At 37.8% G+C, this 17154-nt stretch overlaps 1 protein-coding gene and 1 pseudogene across 1 annotated transcript in view; both read right to left on the reverse strand.

Annotated features, from left to right (window-relative positions):
• ABL1 (ABL proto-oncogene 1, non-receptor tyrosine kinase) overlaps nt 1-17154 on the reverse strand; it is a 188977-nt gene that overhangs the window by 109345 nt on the left and 62478 nt on the right. The gene's annotated exons all lie outside the window — the stretch shown is intronic.
• On the reverse strand, nt 6777-7664 carry LOC131279491 (chromobox protein homolog 3 pseudogene; annotated as a pseudogene).

Raw genomic sequence — 17154 nt, forward strand, 5'->3', positions numbered from 1 at the left:
CACTCTTCTACTTTCTGTCTCTATGAATTTTACTTACTCTAAGTATTTCATATAAGAGAAACGGTATAATATTTGTCCTTTCATGTCTGGCTTATTTTACTCAACATATTTTCAGGGCTCATCCATGTTGTGACTCATACCAGCACTTCACTTCTTTTTATGGCTGAATAATATTGATTGTAGTGATATACCATATTTTGCTTTCCATCTGTTGATGGACACTTAGGTTGCTTCTACCTTTTGACTACTGTGACTAACCCTGTTACAAACATTGGTGTACAAATATCTGTCTGAGTTCCTGCTTTCAATTCTTTTGGTACATATTCCTAAGTGGAATTGCTGGGTGATAAAGTAATTCTCTGTTTACTTTCTGAGGAATAGCCAAACTATTTTCCACAGTGGCTGTATCATTTTACATGCCCAGAGGATTCCTATTTCTCCATATCCTCAGCAATAATTATTTTCAGTTTATTAAATAAATAATAGTGTGTGTGAAATGGTATCTCACTATAGTTTTAATTCACATTTCTCTAATGGCTAATGATGTTGAGCACCTTTCATAAACTTAATGGCCCATACATATAACTTTTAATTGCTCTTTCTCCTCCTTATTTTTATAAATATAAAATACTGAAAGATTAACTGGATGTGCATTTTTGTCTAAATGATGTTATATCTGAAAAGTGGATGTGGTTCAAGTGATTGGGTTCCCAATTTCCACATGGGATGTCCTAGGTTCAGATCCCTGTGCCTCCTGGGGAAGGCAAGCTGGTACGATCGGCAAGTGCAGCAAGCTGACCCAACAAGATGACACAACAAAGAGACAAAGAGGAAAGGCAATGCAAGACACAACAAACCAGGGAGGTGAAGTAGCTCAAGTGATTGAACACCTCTTTCTCACATGGAAGGTCCCAGGTTCAGTACCTGGTGCCTCCTAAAGAGAAGACAAGTAGATATAGAGAGCACAAGCAAACATTAGTATCAAATAAAAAAGATTTCAAAGCAAAACATATTACTAGAAATAAAATAATAAAAGGATCAATTCACCAAGAAGACATACCAATCACATATATTCACCTAAAAAGAGTCTCAAAATGGGTCAAGGAAACTTTGACAGGAATAAAGAAACAGATAATTCCTCAACCATAGCTGGAGATTTTAACACCAACCTTCAACAACTGATAGAACAATTAGAAAATAAAACAAAATCAGCAAACACATAAAAGATACAAACAATACTATCAACCACCTTACCTTAAGTAATATTTACAGAACTATATACTCAAGAACAAAAGAATGGGCATTCTTTTTAAGGAAACATAGTATATTTATCAATATAGACTATATCCTGGGCAGTAAAACAAGATCAATAAATTTTAAAAGACTGAAATAATACAAAGTATGTTCTTTGACTACATTGAAATCAAACTAAAAGTCAAAAACAGTAAGATAAGGAAGTAGATGTGGCTCAACCAGTTGGGCACCCACCTACCACAAAGAAGGTCCCAGGATCGGGTCCCAGTGCCTTTTAAAAGAAGAGCAGATGCCTCCTCCCACTGCAACAATCTAGATGCCATCTCCCGCCACAACAAGCTAGATACTACAAGCCAGCACACGGTGCAGCCCGCAGGGAACAGATATTGCTTAGGCCATTGGGCACTCACCTCTCAGGTGGGAGTCCCGGGTTTGGTTCCCGGTGTCTCCTAGAGAAGGTGAACAAACTATAAGCAGACAGACAAGAGAACTACCTGGGGCGGGTGGGACAAACAAAAATAAAATAAATCAATCTTAAAAAAAAACAAAAACAATAAAACAACCAAAGAACTCCTGACATTTGGAAATTTAAAAATACTTCTAAATGATTACTCATTCAAAGAATTCACAAGAGAAATTAGAAAATATTTTGAACTGAGTAATAATGAAAATGCAACCTGTCAAACATCTGAGATTCAGAAAATGTAATGTCTACAGGGAAATTTATATCTTTTAAATACCTATATAAATTTGACAATCCATATGGAATGGACAGATCTCTTAAAATGAAAATTATTAATACCAGAACTCACAAAGAAGAAATAGAAAACCTGAATAGCTCTATATTCATCAGAGGAATTGAATTCATAATTTAAAACCTGCCCAAAGAAAACCACAGGTCAGATGGCTTTACTTCTGAATTCTATCAAACATTTAAGGAAGAAATAATACCAATCTAACACAAACTCTTCCAGAAATAGAGGAAACATTATCGAACTCATTTTATGAAGCCAGTATTACACTGATTCCAAAACCAAAGACATTTAAAGAAAAAAGAATGACATACCAATATCTTTTGTGTACACAGATACAAAAATTCTTAATAAAATATTAGCAATCAAATCCAACAATACATAAAAATAATGACATATCAAGACTAAGTGGCGTTTATCCTGAGAATGCAAGATAGGTTTAAACTATGTAAACCAATCAACGTATTCACCATATTAACAGAATGAGAGAAAAACCAAATGATCACTTACATAGCTGCAGAAAAAGCATTTGATCAAATCTGATGCCTCTTTCATGATAAAAACTCTTAGTAAACTCAGAAGGGAAATTCTTCATCCTCACTAAGGGCATATGCAGCAGTTTGGTATTGTTTGTGAATTCCAAAAATAGATATTAGATTATGTTTATAAACTGATCTGTTCCTCTGGGCGTGATTAAATTATTAGGTCTCTGACTGGGCCACATCAGCAAGACACTGAATGACATGGCAGAACAATTAGTGGGAGTTTTGAGCTGGAGCCTGGAAGTAAACACATGGGAAAGAGCAGAGCAGCTGAGCCTGGAGAGAAAGAGCCCTGGGAGAGAGATGAGACTTTTCTCAGTCTACTGCTGATATTGGAAGAAGCTGGGACCACAGAGGCTTATGAGGAAGAGGAAGGCTGAACATCGGCAGCCATCTGGATCCAACAGATGCCAACAGACTTTGGTGAGGGAAGTAACTTATGCCTTATGGCCTGGTATCTGTAAGTTTCTACCCCAAACAAATACCCTTTATAAAAGCCAACAGATTTCTGGTATTTTATATCAGCAACCCGTTAGCTGACTAATATAACATATATGAAAAATCTACAGCCAACATACTCAACAGTGAAAGGCTCAATGATTCCTAGCTAAAATCAGCACTAAGGCAAGGATGTTCATGCTCATGACTTCAATTTAATATTGTATTGGAGGTCTTAAGCTAGGTAATAAAAAGAAATAAAGCCATAATTGCCCTGAATTACAGATGACATAATCTTTTATGTAGAAGACCCTAAGGAATCTATTAAAAAGTTAACGATGTTGTAGAATGTAACGTTAACATACAAAAATAACTTGTATTTCCACAAACTAGCAATAAAAAGTTGAAAGCTAAATTTTTAAAAATGTAATTCCACTTACCATAGTATAAAAAACTAAAATACTCAGTAATAAATTTAATGAAAGATATGCAAAGCTGTACACTGAAAATTTTGCAAAAGTAAATTATAAAAGACCTAATTACATGGAGAGATATATTTTGTTCATGGATGTAAAATACTGACTCTTCGTTAAGTCAATATCATTAAGATGGCAATTCCTCCAAAATGATTATAAATGTAATGAAATCCCAATTAAAATCCTAACAGGCTTTTTGTAAGAAACTGAAAAAGCTGATTTAAAAATTTCTATGAAAAGGCAAAGGACGTAGAATAGCCAAACAACTCTGAAGAACAACAAAACTGTAAGACGTAAACTACCTAATGTAAGGGACATTATAAAGCTATAGTAATCAAGTCAGTATGGTATTGGCAGAACATTAGACGTATATAAATGGAACAGAATAGAGTTTATATATAGGAGCATGTTTATATGAGTGGACCCCAAAGAGGATAAGAACAAAGAAATGCGTACCAAGAGATATCATGGTCAATTTTCTAAAAACTAAAGACAAAGGAAAGAACTTGAAAGTCAGAAAAAGGACATCTCACACTGAGGGGAAAAACAATTCAAATGACAGATTTCTCATCAGAAACCATGTAGAGGCAAGAAAGAAATGGGCAGCATTTTGCAAGTGCTGAAAGACAGAAAAAAAACAACTGACAACTCAGAATGCTATAGCCACTAAAAATATCCTGCAAGAATAAAGGGGAAATCAAGACATTTTCAGATGGAGGAAACTAAGAAAACCTGTCACCAGCAGATCTATGCTAAAAGAAAGGCTAAAAGAACTTCCTTAAACATACAGGAAATAAAAGAAGGGATCTTGAGACATCAGGAAAAAACAACACGGTACGTTAAAATATGGATAAATACAAAAGACTTTTCTTCTCCCCTTGACTTTTAAAAAATTATATATGACAGATGAAGCAAAAATAATAGCACTATCTCATGTGGTTCTAAATATACATAAAGGAAATACTTAAGAACAATTATATTAATAAGGGGAGGATGAAGGGGCATAAAGGGAGGTAAGGTTTCTATACTTAGACTGGTAAAATGATGACACCAGTAGACCAAGATAAATTATATATATACAATGTAATACCTAAAGCAACCATTTAAAATACTAAACAAAGAGATATTAAAAAACAGAACAGACAAAATGAAAGGCAGGAAAAAGAAAAGAGAGAAATGAAGAACAGAGAGAACAAACTATGAAACGGCAAGATTTTAAGCCATAACATATCAATAAATATATTAGATATAAATGATTTAAATATACCAATTAAAAGACAGAGATTGGAAGAGTGAATTAAAAAAGAAAGTCCAACTATGTGCTGCCTATAACTCACTTCAAATACTGTGTAACAATACAGTTACCCCTTCCATGTCATGGGGGTTAGGAGCATGGTGCCCCCATGATCTGGAAAAACAGTGTAAAATTTTTTGGCCCACCTTTATACCAGAGAAGAAGTCTGATTTTTTTTTTTCTTTTATGGGGTGTTTACAGTACCTTATTATAAAATGTGGGTATGTTTATAGTATTAAAAGATAAAATGTTGGTATTATACAATACTTCACATACATTCTATGCATTTCTGAGTTTCTAAACTTTTTGTGTCATCTGCTGGCTGTCACGTGTCATCTGCAGTTTCCACAAAATTCCCCAAAACTTCCCATTTAATTTCTTATACTAACTTGCGATATATCAAAACCATGATGGGGAAAGTTGCAATGTGGAAGGGATAACTGTATAGACAGTCTGAAAGTAAAAGGATGTAAAAAGATAAATCACGCAAATGTTAGCCAAAAGAAAACAGGAATGAATGTTAATATCAGATAAAGCAGACTTCAGAACAAAGAAAACTATAAGAGAGAGGGGGATGGACATTATGTAATGATAAAACAGTGAATCTACCAAAAAGACATGGCAATTCTATATATGTATGCACTAAACAACACAGCAACAAAATGTGTGAAGAAAAAACTGATAGAACTGAAAGGGGAAACAGACAAATCCACAATTATAGTTAGAGACTTCAGCACTCCTTTCTCAAGAAGTGATGTAACAACTAGACAGAAAATCAACAAGGAAAAAGAACATAATAAAAAAATAAAAAATAAAAAACAACAACAACAAAAGAACACCATCAACCAAAAGCATCTAATTGACTTTTTCTTAAAAGGAATATAAAACTACTGATCACTGTTCCACCATATTAACAACAAACTAAACAATATACAGTTGGATAACATTGTTTTTCCTGGCTTCTGCTGTACCAATAATCCAGATACTGAAAAGATTGAGCCTGTGTGTAAGGAATGTGCTGGGGATAAAGAAAAAACATGCAGGTCAGTAGTTCAGATTACAAAAGTGTGCTTACCCTTTTAACATCTCTAACCATCTGATTAGGCTTCCATGTGCCAATACAGGGCAGGGATTTCAACTTTCCATAAAGATCTGGTTCTCTAGAAGGACCTTTAAATGCTCATTTAACAAAGCCTTGCTTGGATAATGAAAACACAACAGCATTTACCTTTTTTTCTCATCTGGGTTGGGAAATTGGTGTAGTGGCAGATTTTTCCTCTTAGAGTTTTGCAAATATTTGTACAACTATAGATAAAATGGATTTTGATCTGGCTGCTTTAAATTTTATAATTTAAATTATCTGTATTATATTTAAATTGTCCAATTAATTACTAAATCAACTATTTGATTTGAAAGCTTATGACTTAAGGAAAATTTTCAGTTTAACTTGAAGTGATTTCTTGGTTTGCTAAGAATATGGCATCCTAGAAGCAACCTGGACTTATCCGTGGTTATGAAATGCCATTTTATTTTGAATAGTTTTTTAGCGAATGTAAAAAAAAATAAAAGTAAAGTAAAAATTACATATGTATTTATATACACACAAACAAACAAAAAATCTCCAGAATGGTCCTTAGGCATACATGGGTTAAACAACAAGTTCTAATTCAGTAATGACTGGAAAATTTTTCCCACATTTATGAACGCTGTTTCCTAACGTAGAGGAAATAATATACCATGGTATCAAATGTTCTTTTCTGATAAATGAAGCAATTACAGAAAGCTTTCATTTGTGCCAAGTAACAGTGATATTGATGGAAAAAAACAACTATACAACAAAAATCAAAGCCCCTGCAAAAAACCCTAAAACTCCCTCAATACTACTACTTCAAAACAAACATATCAAACTTGATTTCCATTAGAATGTAGTTATTCTTTTCACTAACACAAAAAACCAAGACCTTGATTTTACACACACACACACACACACACACACACACTCACAAAGCAATGCAAACAATTAAAGTGTCAACTTCTGGACAAGAATGCAAGTTAGTCTCTCTTCATAAAAAGCAATACAACCTGAGGACACTTCATGTTTGCCTCTCTTGCCAGCACCAAGTCTGCCTCATCTGAATCTTTCCATTTCATAAGAAACACTAGCTCTCCACTGCTGTCTGTGGCACGAATTACATGTTTAGGATGAAGACCTCTATCAAAGTCTTTGGTTTGTCAGCAGTATCTCCTTTCTTCTTTGATTTGCTGTCATCAGATTCACCGATAGATAATAATTTTCTTTATCAGTTTTTTGATAATTAAGAAATGCTTCAATTAACTCTGGGCAATCTAAATTTTCTTCAGACTCCCAAGTATCCTCAACATCTGTAAATCCCTTCCTCTTCAGGAAACACTTCGCTTTCCCATTTGCTACACATCGATCCAGTACTTTTTCCACCACAAATTCTGCAGGATCTGCCTCTTCAACTTTTTCACTCTTTACATTCTGCTTCTTTCCCATTTTTTGCAACATAGTTTTATTGGAGGCCATTTTTTATTGCAGATTTGAAGAGCTATTATTCACTGCCTCTCCGCTGCTCTGGTCCCGAGTCTGCAGCCCTCTGGACCTCCAGCTCAACCCACATCTGAGTGACAGGGATCTGGGGAGCTGTGCACAAAGCCTCAGGCAAGGGGGTGGGGGGCGGGACCGCCCACGCAGTGCCGCCCCAAGGGTGAGGAGCGGCCAGGTGGGGGGAGTGTGTGCCTGTCAGCAGGAGGGGCCTCTAACTGACATTTATTGAACTTTTCATCCAACAACAGAATACAGATTCTTTTCACGTGTCCATGGAACATACACAAAGATAGACTATATCCTGAGCTATAAAACAAATCTCAAGAAAGTGCAAAGAACTGAAATCACAGTGTTCTTTGGCCACAATGGGATCAAACTAGAAATCAGTAACAGAAAGATAACAGGATAAATCTCCAGTACTTGGAACCTAAACAACAAATGTCTAAATATACCATGGATATAGAAAATAAAACTTAAAAAAAAAAATTCCATAGGTCAAAGAGAATGTCTCAGGGGAAATAATAAAAAATACTCTGAACTGAATGAAAATGAATATCAAACATATCAAAATTCATCCACTTTAGAAAACAATTTAGCATTTATCTTATAAACATACAACTGTCCTACGACCCAGAAATTCCACTTCTAGGTATTTACCAAAGAGAAATGAAAGCACACATCCACACAATGACAAATACATAAATGTTCATAGCAGCATTACTTATAATAGCCCCAAGTTGGAAGCAACCCAAATGTCCATACAGTGGCAAATGGATAAACAAATTGTGTTCTATTATATATCCATATAGTAGTAGAACACTACTCAGCAATAACAAGAGGATATGTTATTATACACAATACAAGAATGAATCTCAAAATTATTATGCTAAGTGGAAGAAATCAAGTATAAAAGCCCATGTACTATTTGATTCCACTTATATGAATTTCCTGAAAAGGGAAAACTACAAAGACAAAAAGCAGATAAGTGGATGCTTGGGACCAGAGGTTGGGGGAGGGAATGAACTGGAAGGAGGCACAAAATAGTTTTTAAGGGTGAGGGAGTATATGGTGCAAGTGTAAACCATAATGCAAACAATTGACCATGGTTAGTAGCAATGTTTCAATATTCATCAATTTTAACAAATGTACCAATACTCATGTTAGATGGTATTAATAGGGGAAAATGTGAGAGAGGTGAGGTGGAGTACATAGGAATACCCTATATTTTCATGCGCCTTTTTTGTAACTTAAAGCTTCTTTGAAAATAAAGTAAAAAAGTAAAAATAAAAAGACAGAAGACATTGTAAACATACATTAAAGATAACAGATCTTACAGTGATGAAAGGCACAATGTAAGAAATTGTTGGCTTTGTTTTGGGGAGGTTGTGGATTATAGAAAAGTTACAACTATGGCAGGGGAGAATCACTGGTGCAGGGTGTAGATGGGGGATGTATGGTGAAAGATACACCTGGGGAATGCCTCTATGGAATATGAGTACGTTCACATGGTCATGGGGTGTTATCTCAGTGAGAGGAGACCCACATAATAACTAACAGAATATTATATTCCTATCCTGGGGAGTCCTGCTACATTCTCTAATAAAGTGGCAAGAATCTCTAGAGTACATAGGCAGTGCCTAATGAAAAAGGACAGACCAATACACCAGGGTCCTTGATTTTTATGCTTATACTTATGAACCTTATTCTTGCGAAATTGAAACTAATAATATATATTGCTTTTGAGTTATCTCCTGCAAACCTTGTTATTCAAATATGGCCTCTTTCTAAGTCAAACTTAGCATAAAAGCTCACTTCTTCCCCCTCCAATACCCCCCCCCCCCGCCATGGGACATGACTCCCTGGCACAGGCCTAACTAGCACCAAGGGATTATTACCAGGTACCAACTAGCAATGCATTTGGAAAAAGACCCTGACCAAAAGGGAGAAATACTAAATACAAAAGTTAAGAGATTTTACAGCTAAGAGACTTCAAAGTGAGTCGGAAGGTCATTTAGAGGTTATGCTTATGCACAGCTCAGGAGGATCTGACTGCAACAGTAAACAAAGCCTCAAACAGGGGCGCTCCCAAAAGCTTTAGAGACAACTGGACACTATAGGCAGGACACACAACCCCAGGAAATTGGCACCCCATTGGTGGGTCTTACCTCGGAATACATGTTAACCTAATTCCCCAAGGTAACATTGTTAGACTCATTTACAATTTCCCTACACATGGGTTCCTCTGTCCCTTTTATTTGAACCTATAATTAGCACTATACCCATTAAATCCATGTCCCAGAGACTTAAATCTTGGGTCTGTTTATATGCTAGTTGAGCCCTGAATCTCAGCAGAGTTGCAGCCAACACTTATTCTCCAATTCATGAGACTCGCTCAGAACAACTAACAAAATGATGATGATGGATAATGCCCATTCCAAAAAAGAGTATCTACAGCTGTAAGCAAGGCAGTTCCATCCACGTGCCCTATGGGATCCAAGCCCCTCTCTATTGGAAGTAGAGTGGCCATCACCATCCCCAAATCTTCAAGACTGAGGAATGAACAAACATAAGAAGGGAATGCAACCACAGACCAGAGTAGACTTATTATTATTCTAGTAATGGACTTCTAACACTGATATAAAAATAGTGGTCACCAGAGGTTCGAGGGGGGGCTGAAATAGGTGGAACATGGGGCATTTTGGGGACATTGGAATTGTTCTGATCATATTGCAATGACGGATATACAGGCCATTTTTACATTTTGTCAAAATCTATAAAATTGTATGGTGCAAAGTATAAACCATAATGAAAACTATAGACCATGGTTAATGGCAATGCTTCAATATTTGTTCATCAATTGTAATAAAAGTAGCATACTAATAAAAGATGTTATTAATAGGGGGAAATATGAGAAGGGGAGGGGGTGGGGTATATGGAAATCCCCTATGTTGTCAATATAACTTTTCTGTAATCTAAAACCTGTTTAAAAATAAAGCTTAAAGAAAGGGTAAGGAACTGTTTAATAATCTTGGTTTGATGGAGGTTACACAATTACTAAAATTCACCCAAATGTATACTAAAACTTGACGGATTTTATCATATATAAATAATACATACTTTTTAAAGTATTTTAAAAATCACCCAGGTAGGAAGATGGTGACAGACTAACAGACAGAGCTAAATGCTCTTACAAAAACAATGGAGAACTAGCCAAAAGCTGACAAACGGACCTGCTTTGGGGGTCAGCAGACCTGGTCTGCTGCTCACCCAGGAGGGTGAGGGACAGAGAGCTGAAGAAGTCAAAACAATAGATGTGAATTACCAAGCCCCTGTGGTGGCTGGGAAGGGCTCTCCTCCCCCATCCCCAAGATATTAAGCTGGGCTCTAACACCTGGCTGTGAAAAAAAAAAGGTAAGAGAGAGAAATTAGCCTTTAGTGTAAATTCACCTACATATTCAGATGCCTAGATATCAGCAAAAAATTACAAGCCATACTAGGAAACAGGAAGAGATGGCCCAGCCAAAAGAACAAACCAAGTATCCTGAAGAGACACAGGATTTAATACAACTAATCAGTGATAATCACACAACTCTCCTAAATCGCTTCAAAGAATTTAAAGAAAATATGACTAAAGAAATAAAGGATATTAAGAAGATACTGGGGGAAGCAGATTTGGCTCAACTGATAAGAGCGTCCGCCTACCACAAGGGAGGTCCAGGGTTCAAACCCAGGGCCTCCTGACCCATGTGATGAGCTGGCCCACGCGCAGTGCTGATGCACACAAGGAGTACCATGCCACACCGGGGTGCCCCCAAGTAGGGGAGCCCCAAATGCAAGGAGTGCACCCCTCAAGGAGAGCTGCCTTGAGTGAAAAAAGTAAGCCTGCAGACCTTATAGGAATGAAAGACATGATGGATGAAATTAAAAATACATTACAGGGAAGCAGATGTGGCTCAGGTGACTGGGCTCATGCTTACCACAAGGGAGGTCGCTGGTTCGGCTCTCGGTACCTCCTAAAAAGAAACAAGGAAGAAGAACAGACACAGCAAGTGCGAACAACAAGGAAGGTGGGGAGAAATAAATAAATACAATAAATCTTAAAAAAAAATACATTCGAGGCACATAAGAGCAGATTTGAATTGCTTGAAGACAGAACTAGTGATTTCAAAGAGAGAACATCTGAACTGGAAAAGATAGGAGAACAGAAAGAGAAGAGAATGGAAAAAATGGAACAGAGTCTCAGGGAACTGAATGACAATGTGAAACGCACAAACATTCGCATTATTGGTGTCCCAGAAGGGGAAGAAAATGGAAAAGGGGCAGAAAAAATATTTGAGGAAATAGTGACTGAAAACCTCCCAACCATTATGAAAGACATAAATATTAATATCCAAGAAGGACAACACTGGGTGCAGAAGTGGTTCAAGGGATTGAGTGCCTCTCTTCCACATGGGAGGTCTCGGGTTCGGTTCCTGGTGTCTCCTAACGATAAAATGACACAGAAAGCATACAATGAATGGACACAAAGAGCAGACGGCGAGCACAAACAATGCATGTGGGAGGAGAAATAAATAAATAACATAAATCTTAAAAAAAGAAAAGGACAACACACCCCAAACAGAATAAATTCAAGTAGATCTACCCCAAGGCACCTACTGCTCAGAATGACAAATATCAGAGATAAAGATAGGATTCCGTGTTTGGATATACTCATAGTGGCAACAATTAAAAACTACAGCTGGATCTCCCTTCATAAGACTTTCATGCCAATGTGCTGGAGGTGCAGTTAATGTTGGGGTTTAAGATATATTTAGGGGATTTGAATCTCTGGACTGACAATGTGATAGCCAGATCCTGAGCCTCAACAGACTCCAGCACCTACAATCTGATTTATTGGACTTACCACACTCAGCTAAGATGGAGTTGAAGAAGGACAACCACCACACCATGGAGCCTAGAGTGATTACAACTGATAATGGGAGGATTGCATCCAGCATCCAGGTGGAATCTGACCCTCCTCTTGACATAGAGGTGCAATGGACACAACCAATCCAATGTCCACATAGAAGAGGTGGCATTGGAATGGGAAAAGTGGACATAGTGGACGAAGGGTATGGGGAAAGGCAGGAAGAGATGAGAGGTGGAGGCATCTTTGGGACATGGAGCTGTCCTGGATGGTACTTCAGAGGCAATCACCGGACATTGTAAATCCTCACAGGGCCCACTGGATGGAATGAAGGAGAGTATGGGCTATGATGTGAACCAATGTATATGAGGTGCAGAGGTGCCCAAAGATGTACTTACAAAATCCAATGGATGTGTCATGATGATGGGAACGAGTGTTGTTGGGGGGGGGAAAGGGGGGGTGGGGGGATGGGGTTGAATGGGACCTCACATATATATTTTTAATGTAATATTATTACAAAGTCAATAAAAAAAAAAAAAAAAAAAAGCTACAGCTGGGGGGGTACTGGGTTCCTGGCCAGGGGTGCTCTGTCGTGGTCCCTAGGGGAGCAGCGGCAGTCCCCCAGGTGCAACGGTAACGACCAGGAAGGAATGAGGGTCCAACAGTGAGCCCCTGATACTAGTGACTATGCTTGTGAGCCTATATGCCTGAAATAAGAACAAGGCCTAGAGCAGCACTGTGCCTAGGAGTTTCCTCCTGACAGCCTTCATGTTACTCAAATGTGGCCAGTCTCGAAGCCAAACTCAGCATGTAAATGCAATGCCTTCCCCCCAGTGTGGGACATGACACCCGGGGATGAGCCTCCCTGGCACCGAGGGATCACTACCAAGTACCAAATGGTGATGCAACTAGAAAATGACCTTGAATTAAAGGTTCAACGCAGACCAGCAGAATATCCCTGTCTACATATAATAACAGGAGTTAAAAATGCTGTTTGACCTAAAATAAGGGGGAAATGGAAAGGACAGATGAGTTTATATGGCTATGTGTCTCTAAAAAAGAGTCTGGAGAATGTCAGAAGGATTGCCCTTATGCACACCTGAGCAGAGTCTCAGAGACAGATAAAGTAGATACAACCCCAGGTATTGGTTCTTTTGAGGGCTAAAAAGACCCGCAGGTTCTAGGGTCATGGCAGATGGGGTTCACTGCCATGTCAGTTGGCCCTTCTTTGGAGCTGGTGTTTCTGCATGATGGAGCTGGACACAGATGGGATCTCTTTTCACAAGGCTTTCATGCTACTATACTGGAATTGTAGGTGGTGCTGGGGTTTAAGATATATCTAGGGGATTTGAATCTCTGGACTGACAATATGATAGCCAGGCCTTGAGCCTCAACAGACTTCAACTCCTACACTCTGATTTATTGGACTTACCCCACTCAGCTAACATGGAGTTGAAGAATGTCAACCACACCATGGAGCCTAGAGTGCCTACAACTGAAAGCAGGAGGATTGCATCCAGTATCCATGTGGAATCTAAGCCTCCTCTTGACATAGAGGTGCAATGGACACAACCAATCCAAGGTCTACAGAGAAAAGGTGGCATTGGTGTGGGAAAAGTGGCCATGGTGGCTGATGGGTATGGGGAATGGGAGGAAGAGATGAGATGTGGAGGCGTTTTCGGGACTTGGAGTTGTCCTGGGTGGTGCTTCAGGGACAATTACCGGACATTGTAAATCCTCCCAGGGCCCACTGGATGGAACATGGGAGAGTGTGGGCTATGATGTGGACCATTGACCATGGGGTGCAGCGATGCCCAGAGATGTACTTACCAAATGCAATGGATGTGTCATGACTATGGGAGTGAGTGTTGCTGGGGGGGGAGTGGTGGGGTGGGGTTGAATGGGACCTCATATTTTTTCAATGTAATATTTTTACAAAATGAATAAAATTAAAAAAAAAAAAAAAGATAGGATTCCGAAAGTAGCAAGAGAAAAGCAAAGCATATACAAGGGAAACTCGATAAGATTAAGGGCCAACTTCTCATCAGAAACCAAGGAGGAGAGAAAAAAGTGGAATGATGTATTTAAGGCACTGAAAGAAAAAAACTGCCAGTCAAGAATTCTGTATCCAGCAAAACTGAGGGTGAATTCAAAGTCTTCACAGACAAACAAAAACTGATAGAATATGATAACAAAGGATCAGATTTGCAAGAGATACTAAAGGGGGTACTGCAGCCTGAAAGAAAAAAACAAGGGTGAGAGATTTGGAGAAGAGTTTAGAAATGAAGATTATTAGGAAGGGTAAACTAAAGGATAAGAAGACAGACAGTAGAGCAATATGACTAAAGAAAGCTGAAGGACAAACTGGATGAAGTAATGCCTTCAAAGTAATAATACTGAATGTTAATGGATTGAACTACCCAATCAAAAGACACAGACTGATAGAACATAAAAAAATACGAGCCGTCTATATCTTGACTACAAAAGACCAATCTCAGACGTAAGGAAACAACCAGGTTAAAAGTGAAAGATTGGAAAAAGGTATTCCGTGCTATTAGTAACCAAAAAAGAGCTAGAATAGACCAAATAAATGTAAAACAACAATATGATAGTATATGAACAATAATTACTCAGTGCAACTGGCAATCAGTATAATTTTTTTCATACAAAATAAATCCTTGCTTTTTTTTTCTTTTTTTTTTTTCAGGCTAGTAAAAATTTATTTGGGAAATGGGGGAAAGAACAGAAGTACTTCCTTTTAGTTGAGGACTGGAAAAGAGATACATTTTTAGATACTTCATTTTTCTTTAACCTTTTTTTATTTATACTCTAATTAAAATTATCCAGATCAACAATGATTTAGCATGACTACTGTTGAACAAGATTTTGAGTTTCTCTGCCTCATAAAATTATCAAGATATCAATATAATGGCCAATATTTATTATGCACTTTATAAGCAAGAGCTTAATAAATCCTGACAACAAATCTGTTAAGGAGGTGCCATTATCACCATGCTTTTCAGAAGAGAAACCTGAGACCATAAGAATAGAGTTACTTATCCAGACTCACAGCTAATACATGGTAGAATCTAGATTAGAACCCATACTGGGATATGTGTACCCCTTGGAAGTACTGGACATGGATCACTTTAAGTGAATAATTCCCAAGCCTCAAATTCCCTTTAACTAACCTACCTCAGACCTTTGCACCTGTAGCCCTTCCAGTAATTTTTTCCCGCTAACTTTTCACCATCACCTTTCACACATTTTACAAAAGAAAAGCTTACTTCTCACTAAATTTGCTCCCTGTCACTAATCTCTTTATTATTTATTCTAATTATATACTTAGTAATTTTATATTAACAGGAATAGATTATGGATTCTATTGCAAGCAATAACTTAATTATTAACATATTTTTGTAAGACCCACATTAGTAATGGCCCAATGTCTTCTCTGCCTTTCATGAGTAATGTTCACAAAGTAAATTGAATTGTACTCTTGAGAAACAGAACACCCACTTTCATATACAGGTGTAAGATAAAATGTTTGCAAAATGCAACCTAGAAAGTAATGCCTTTCTTTTCACAAGACTTGCATGCTACTTTATTGGAATTGTAGTTGGTGCTGGGTTTAAGATATATGTAGGGGATTTGAATCTCTGGACTGATAATATGACACCCAGGCCCAGAGCCTCAACAGACTTCAGCTCCTACACTTTGACTTATTGGACTTACTCCACTCAGCTAACATGGAGTTGAAGAAGGTCAACCACCACAACATGGAGCCTAGAGTGTCTACAACTAGAAGCGGGAAGAGTGCATCCAGTACCCATGTGGAATCTAAGCCCTCACTTGACATAGGTGTGCAATGGACACAACCAATCCAATGTCCACAGAGAAAATGTGGAATGGGTGTGGGAACGGTAGCCATGGGGGCTGCTGGGTGTGGGGAACGGGAGGAAGAGATGAGATGTGGAGGCGTTTTCAGGACGTGGAGTTGTCCTGGATAGTGCTTCACGGACAATTACGGGACACTGTAGATCCCCCCAGGGCCCACTGGATGGAACGTGAGAGAGTCTGGGCTATGATGTGGACCATTGACTATGGGGTGCAGTGATGCTCAGAGATGAACTTACCAGGTGCAATGGATGTATCACGATGATGGGAGAGAGTGTTGCTGTGGGGGGAGTGGGGGGCGGGGGCGGTGGGGTTGAATGGGACCTCATATATATTTTTTAATGTAATTAAAAAATAATAATAATAATAATAAATAAATATTAAAAAAAAAAAAGTAATGCCTTAAACATTCAAAAAGCCAGCAGAAGAAGGTCTGAGAAAATATTCTACAAATAAAGCATGTTTTCTTCATGCTTCACATGTTTACTTTTTAATTTGTTTTTTATTGAAAAAATATCTTTGTAATAAAAACAATTACAACTACAAAGTTGTCAAAAATAAGCGTTAAAAGGTGATCATTTGCCTGCTACATCTCTTCTGGAAGCTGTATCAATTCTAACCCACTAGAGAAATGAAAACTGAAGCGGGGAGGGGTATGTAAAGAAAGAAAGAGGGGTAAAAAAGAAAAGGCAGCTAGTTTAATTTCTTGATGCAGTGGTTGATCTTGAGAACAGGCCCATATCCCTGGCAACAGAGATTTGCACCTGGAATCACAAAACTAGTAGCTCTGGGAACGGAAGAATATCCTGTGTTCTTCTACTTGGCAAAATATTTCTATATGGAACACGCCTGGAATAACAGTCAAACACAGATAATAAAAGTTTTGGCAACAAAGATTGAAATGTCAATATTTTGTATTTATACTTAATAAATACGGAGTTAATATATATAAAGCACACAGAACAGTGCCTGACATAGTTAAGTGTAATGTAAGGTGTTTGCTATCATTATCATTATATTGTACTC

Source organism: Dasypus novemcinctus, chromosome 8, assembly GCF_030445035.2.
Source record: "Dasypus novemcinctus isolate mDasNov1 chromosome 8, mDasNov1.1.hap2, whole genome shotgun sequence".
In the NCBI taxonomy this organism is placed as follows: domain Eukaryota; kingdom Metazoa; phylum Chordata; class Mammalia; order Cingulata; family Dasypodidae; genus Dasypus; species Dasypus novemcinctus.